The sequence below is a fragment of the Meles meles genome, chromosome 9 (genome assembly GCF_922984935.1).
Source record: "Meles meles chromosome 9, mMelMel3.1 paternal haplotype, whole genome shotgun sequence".
Classification (NCBI taxonomy): domain Eukaryota; kingdom Metazoa; phylum Chordata; class Mammalia; order Carnivora; family Mustelidae; genus Meles; species Meles meles.
This window is the reverse complement of record NC_060074.1, coordinates 29,302,156-29,309,535: the sequence shown is the minus strand read 5'-3', so window position 1 is coordinate 29,309,535 and position 7,380 is coordinate 29,302,156.

Genomic DNA, 7,380 nt, shown 5'->3' with positions numbered 1-7,380 from the left:
CTCGCGTGTCCGCGCATAGCCTGCCTCGCGTTCTTTCCCCAACTTGGCCGGGGCCAGAAGGGGTGGAAGAGCCAGCTGCAGGTGAGATGGCGTTTATCTGATTCTCTAATGCCACAAAAATGTCTTTGATGCCCCTGCCCCCCCACGGGGGGGGGGGAGATCAAAGGCCCCGTGGGGAGGAGGGACAGCTCCATTCATCACACCCAGCGGACTGGCCGTGGCTGCAGTCCCTGCTCCGCCCCTCCGCCTGCTTGCCCCAAGGGTGCGAGGGACAGGTGGTGCAGGACATTCCACAGCAAGGGCCAGTCTCCCTATCGCCAACATCTAGAGTAGCATCAACCTTTAAGGGGGGCGGGGTGGGGTGGATCTCCCAAGTGGTAGAAACTTCAGGCACACAGAGAAAAGCTCCTGGCCTTTTGGGGGTGGAGATGGCACCTGAACTCTGGGAGTGAGGCTGCTGCCCAGAGATATAAACATCCTGTATGAGCAGAGAGAAGGCAAGATTGAGTCCCCCAGAGAGTGAGGACAAGTGAATGGTGTGAAGCTGGGGGACTAAGGGGATGCCACAGAAGATCATAGATGCCCTAACCCAGGAGAGGAGGCTGACCTGGGGAAGGGTGGATGAGCATGTGGGGAAGCTCCTAGGTTTGCTGTCAGTCCAACCCCATGGCCTGAGGTGTCCTGGTTGTGTCAGTCTAATCCCCTGTACTGGGGACAGAGAATTTTGGTGAGGGGCTGGAGCAGTCTAGAGAAGGGAAAGGGACCCTGGGTGGGTCCCCTAGCGGTGGGAGGGAGCCAATGAGGAGCATGGGGCCCAGATGTCGCCCCCTCCCATTTTGGCCTTTCTTGGCATCCGGCTGTCTGTCACCTGTGGCCTCTGCACCTCAATTGTGTACACAGTTACTGTTTCTGCAGGGCAAGGCCAACTCTGGACACAGCACACTCAAAGACATACCCAGGTTGGACACACACTCAGGCCGGATGGTACTAAACAGGCATCTGGAGAGTTTTGGGGGTTCCTATAGGCTGCAGGTGGCCAGTGACCAGACCCCTGGGAACCACTGCCTGGGTTCTGAGTCCCCTACCCACCCCTGCCCCCACGCTGCTACTGTTATTGCAGATTATGAAATGCTCTCCCTATCCTGCATTCTTCTCTGAGGCAAGAATTTTAATGTATTTGTCTTTGTCATCAGGGGACCAGGGCTCAGGGACCGCCCAGCCTCTGCCTGAGGAGGGAGCGCCCCAAATCTAGTCCCTGCTGTCTCCAGACCCCAGCCTCTTTCCATTACCACCCCCTCATGCCCTGGCCCGGCCCCTCGCCTCCCTCTCCAAAGACACAGTCTCTCTGTGGGGTGGATAAAAATGATGTTATTGAAACAACAGAATTGGGAGCAGTGGCAGGGAGCAGGGATCAGCGCAGGAAACTGGGGCGTTTGCCAAGAAGCCTTCTCCCCCGCAGGCGGCCCTTCTGACCCCACCCCCCACCTTTCCTACAAACACACACAGATCGCCCCACCCCTCCTGCAGCACTCTCTCTGGCCAAATCTTTCAGAATATTTGGCCATCCCTCGATTCCCCCAAGCCCTCACCTCCCCATCCCCCAGGGTCCTGTTGCAGAATCCAACACCCTGGCCTCGGTGAGATGACGATGACGATGACGGTGTCTCTGCTCACTCTCTTTTGACTTCTCTGCACCTTCACCTAGGGGTTAGCTGGCATCTGGGCAGAAACCAGAGCAACCACTTCTGTCCTTACATGTTCCAAACCTTTAGAGAGACGAGTTCAGATGTTCCTGAGACTTCAGTCCCCCACTATCACCCTAGAAGACTTTTCATGGAGTGGGGCTGGGGGACAGAGATGGAGGTACACACAGATCAAGATGTGTGCACAGACGTGCACACTTGCACACACCCAAACCCTGGTAACTGGCGTCCAGATGACCCCATAGAAACCATAGGACACCCTTGCCTTCCCTAGACAATGCTGAGTCACTTTTCACGCACAGATACAGATGGACACACAGAAGGGCTGGCTCCGGCTAAGACACGTGCCTGCTTTCAAGATTACACGTGCACCCCCCCAACCCCCACGGGACTCACACCACCTTTGCTCAGACACACATGTGGAGGGACCGTCACAGAAGACTGGAACTCGGCCGCCCAGAAGGGGGCAGCATGGAGGGCAGTGTTGCCACTCAGACCCCGGGCTCTGTCTGTTCTCTGGGCACTGGGCCCCCTCCACTTCTTCCTCTGTTGCTCTGCCTTTAGTTCTGAGAACCCTTTAACTCCACGTGTAGGCCCTGGTGCAGAAGAAGGAGGGGGAAGGAGCCCGGGGATGTCTGGCTCTGGGATGGGAGAGGGAGGAGGAGCAGAGGTGGGGACTGGGGAGGGGGAGAGAGGCAGCTGGAGAGAGATAACATCAGAGTCCCTGCAGGGGAAAGCAGAGCCCTCTGTCTGTTGGATCCTCTCTTGCCGTCTTTCTGTGTCTTTTCACGTCTCTCCCATCTCCACAGTTCGGTTTCTATTTGTGTCCGTCTCTAAATCACTTTCTCTGCTTCTTTGTTTCTCAGAATGACTGAAGCTGCAGGAGCCCAGGAATTTGGGCCTGTGACCCTTCCCCTCCCAGTAACCTCCCTCTCTCCCTCCCTCTGCACCGCCTTCCCTCCCCCCTCCCCAGCAAGGGGACCTGACGCCATTCCTTCTGGGTGGTGACTGGGTCTTGAGAATTCCTAAGGGCCCCTATCTCTAGTCCCTGGAGAACAGGGAGAGGAAAGCCTAGCCCTCTAGAGAGATGGAGGGAAGGAGAAAGAAAATGGTCACTTTCCTCTCCCTTCTGTATCACTCTACTCCAGCTTTCCCCAGCCCACCTGAAGTCAGGAGAGTAAGCCTTTCCAGCCAAGGGTAGGAGCTCAAAGGACTGGTTCCCACTTGCACCCAGGGGATCCCGGCCTTACAAGCCAAGTTTCCTCTGAGATCCCCTCTGGGCCTTTGTCCAAGGGATCCCTTCACCCCAGGTCCCAGTTCCCCACAGAGCCCACCTTCCCCACATCTTCCATAGCTCTCAACCCTACCTACGCCCTAAACTTCCAATCACCCCATCAGTCAAAGGGAGAAAGAACTGGAGGGGTGTTGGGGAGGGGCCCCAAGGAGGAGAAGGGGAACAGGGGCTGAGAGGGAGGGGCTGCTCACCAGGCCTGGGCTGAGAATGGCCAGAGAACATTTGTTTCCACTTAGCTCAGCCCCAGAGGCCCTGGGGCGGGGGGCCGTGGTTGGCCCCAGGAGCCCCTGCAGTGGTCCCAGTCCAGGCCTGGCTCCTGCCTTGGGCCTGGGGGTGGGCAGAAGGACCCTGGCATGGCCTCAGGTGTTCCGGGAGGAGCCTCCACCTTCTTCTCCATCCTTCTCTACACTGCTTCTGCTCCCATCTCAGAGGGGATCACGGCTTTCAAGTCTCAGGTCTGTCTCTCCTCCTTGTGTCTGCTGGGAGGCTGTCACCACGTTTTTAACTGAACACCTACTATGTGCCGGGCACCCAGCCACGTAGTGGAGAAACAAGGGTGAGCAAATACAGACCTAATCCCTACCCTCATGAAACTCCTGGTCATTAATCATATGCTCTTACAAACAAATGGAAAACCGCAACCTTGATCTGTGTTGTCCAGAAGAAGGGAGGGGCCCTGAGGCTGTGGCTGCGGGGATTCACAGAGTCAGCGAAGGAGGAGCAGGCTTCTCGGAGGACAGCTTGCTCCTTCAGAGATACAAAACTAAGTTGGGCTTAGCTGGGAGACCCGAGAGAAGGAAGAACATTTTAGGCAGAGGGAACAGTCTTTGCAAAAGGCCCTCAGGGGTATGGAGAAGGCATGGGGCACTGCGCTAAGGTTGGCATGGGTTGAAAGAGAGTGAAAAGCACCCCAGTGGAAGACGAGGCTAGCGAGATTTAGGGGGATCAAACCAAGTAAAGCCTTACGGGCATGGAAGGGAGTATTTTTCTTATTTTAAAAGCAATGGGAACTCTACAAGACAAATACACCGCAGGAGGGAAGAAAAGATGTGGGGGGCTCTGGATTAAAGGAGAACTAACAGACTTATGAAAAAAAAAAAAAAAAACCCAAAACAGGCAAAGTTGAACTACATTAGTTAGAGACTTGTGGTCAGATGACAAAAATAAGTAGATGCTTCCCATGAAAGTCAGGAGAGAGAGTTCCTAGGGGGTGGGGGAGGGAGGCAGTCCTATTTTGAGGAGCAGCTGGAATGGGATGGCAGGCAAGGTTCTCTCTCCTTTCACAGCAGTTGGCTTTGAGGGTGTTCAATTGTACATTTGTTCTATGCTCTTTTCTGTATTCATTTTCTTAACAATAAAAGGGTTAAGGAAAAAACTACTCCCTTTGGGCCTGAGCGGGAAACTACCATAGTTGGGATCTCCATTCCCCGCCTCCCTGCCCCCTGGGACAGTGAGTGACATGGTCAGTTGTACATTTGGAAAAGATGGCTCTGGCCATGGTGTGCAGGGGAGATGGCAGGGGAGCCCGAGCTGAAAGCTCGGGGGAGGCTCGGCAGGGGCCCACGTGAAAGGCCACCACAGCCTTAAGCTGGGTGAATGGCAGTGATGATAGAGTGCACAGTTCTGATCCCTGTTGAGGAAGTAGGGTTGGGTGGACTTGGAGGGAGGATGAAAAAGGGGGTAAGGAAGACCAGCAAGGTCCAGCAAAGAAGACCAGCTGGTCCAGCAAGGACCAGCAAGGCAGGGTGGGGAGTTTGGAACATGAATTAAAGATGCTTCCGAAATATTCGGTGTCAAGTAGCAGATGGATATATGGCTCTAGAGCTCGGAGGGGAGGCCTGGGCTGAGTCATCTTGGTGCAGGGTGTAATTAAGCCAAGCAGAGGGCCAGGATTGCCCAGGAGAGCTCAGAGGGAATGGAGGAGTCTCCATGAGCATTTAATGGCTGGAGGAAGGGAAAGAGGCTACCCAGGAAACTGAGAAGTGCCTCCAGGAGTGAAAGAGGAAAAACCACTGTGGTTTCATGGAAGCCAGGCAAAGAGAGCACTTTAAAATGAGGGAAGTGGGCATTCGTATCTACAGTTTGGGAGAGGTTGGTCGGATGGGGAGGCAAGCGTGTGTGTAACACAGGAGGAAAACCACCGAATCAGTTCAATCTCAGGCTGATTTGGCCAGAACATAAATACTACCCACCCAGCCACCATTTTCTTGCTGTCAAACTTGCACTGCTTCCCTTACAAAATCAAGTGCATAGCCCTTAGCTTGGCACTGAGGTCCATTATGGCTTGTCTCTTTGTCTGCTCCCAGCCTCCCTTTCCTTTCTGTCTCCACCAGAGCTCCAGGCTCACTGTGGTGCTCGGTCAGGCCCCAAACCCAGGCCTGCCTCCACACTCTGCTCAGCTGCCTCCCGGCCCCAAGATGCCCAGCTCTGCCCTCTTTCCAGGAGCCCACACACCCATTGTGGGAGGCAATCTCTCCAATTTTCATTAACTCGTAACACTTTGAACCTTTTTTTATAGGAAGTACAGCACTTAGAGTTGATTTTGTCTGTATATTTTCCCTCCACTTATGAGTTTTTAGGTTTGTGTTTGCTTTTGTCTTTGCCTTTGTTTTTCAGGGCATAAACTATGTCTGGTCTGCAGCGGGCACTTCATAAACTTGGGTTCTTTGGAACTTTGAAAGTATGAAGAGACACCGTAGGGCCCGGCAAGGTAGACCACCCCCCCTTCCCCCTAACATGCGATGTCACCTTCTCACCAAAACCAGGTCTTCTGAACTCAGGTGGGAAATTGGGGCCCCAGGGAGACCAGAGGATTTCTTAACATCCGCTCTCCTGGTGCAGACACACGGCCCACCCCGCAGCCACTAGTAACACCACAGCCCCTTATCTGGGAGCCTAGCAAAGAGTCACAGCGCCATCTCCTGGCAGGAAGAGACACTGTCCCTCCGGAGAAAATACTTTCTGAAAGGCGGTCTCCATGGCAGAGAAACGCAGATTAAACATTAGAACCAGGAAGAACACCAACTTATTAAATTAACAACAAAAATTTGGAAGGTGTAAACTCAAAGCCGGGAGAGGTGTGGCGAAACCAGCGTATTGCTGGTAGCGCTGGCAAGTTGACTGTGTGTTCTGGAAGGCACGCCAATAAAACTAATCATAGACCTTGTGTGATTTCACTTTGGAGTGATACCCAGTGGAAGTTATTTAAGAGAGAGAGAGAAAAAAAAAAACAAAAGAAACCATGCATGCAAATGGAACTACCTTTTCTGTATCAGTGAAGAGCTCCGAGGATGTGTGGACCGCACCATAAAACACTAGTCGGGTATTAAAATGACATATATGTTCATTGCACTGAGGCAAGGAACAGTCTCTATAAAATAAAAGGTAAGTTATGAAAAGAGCACCCAGAATGTTATTTTCATTAATGAAGTCGAAACAGTGCCTGCGGCAATAAGGATCAGAGGATTAGAAATCTTAAAAGGACTTGATGTTATTCCACAGTGAAGGAGCATTTTGAGGTTTTGGCTCATTGACTTCCTCTCTGGTGGAAGCTTGTTTTTCTGCTCGAGACTTCAGCTATCTAGTAAAAAGAAATCAAATAAGGAAGAACTGGTTAGGAAAATGTCCAAAGTTGATGCATGGGGCTGGGCAATGTCCCTTGGGGATGGTCAGGTTCAGAGACCTTTCCTGGGGCTTTTCTCCATGACTTTCCACCTGCTATTTCCGCAGCTTGTGTATAATATGCATTCAGTAAATGTCCATGAAGCCCCTAAGTAAGAATGATGCCAAGCCTGAGTACCAGCCATCTTCCTCAGTGCCGTCTCCTCTCCAGAAGCTTCCCTTGATTGCCCTGCAGCCCTTAGGTCTTCAAGTTATTTGCCCTGATTCCGTAAGGGCCAGATCATGCCTGAACCCCCACAGCCTGACTTTCCCACTGCCTTCAGGGCTTCTGTCTGCAATGAATGTAGGACTGGCCAGGAGGGAGGTGCCAGCGAGCTGGATAATTCTCACACTTTGGATTCATATCCAGCATCACTTCCTCAAATCTAGCAGCAGGCCTCCTTTGTCCTGGGCATGGGAATTTGATATGTCACAGATTGCGTCCTCCAGATGCTGGAAATGGCTTTTGGGGTACAAAGGGTTCATCCGGAAGGGAAGGAGGAGGAAGCAGGATTGGGCGGGGGGAGAAGTGGGACTGGGACGTAGGCTAAGCTAAGCCTCCATCACCAGCACTGCCAGCAGTCCAGGGGGTTTTGCCACTAGAATGTCCCCCACAGATTGAAATGGCCTAGACTTTGTACCCCTGTCTCACTCGGTCACCGGATATGTGGGCAGCCCCGAGAAAGCAAGAGTGTGTCTTCTGCAGCTGACCCTGAAGGAGCT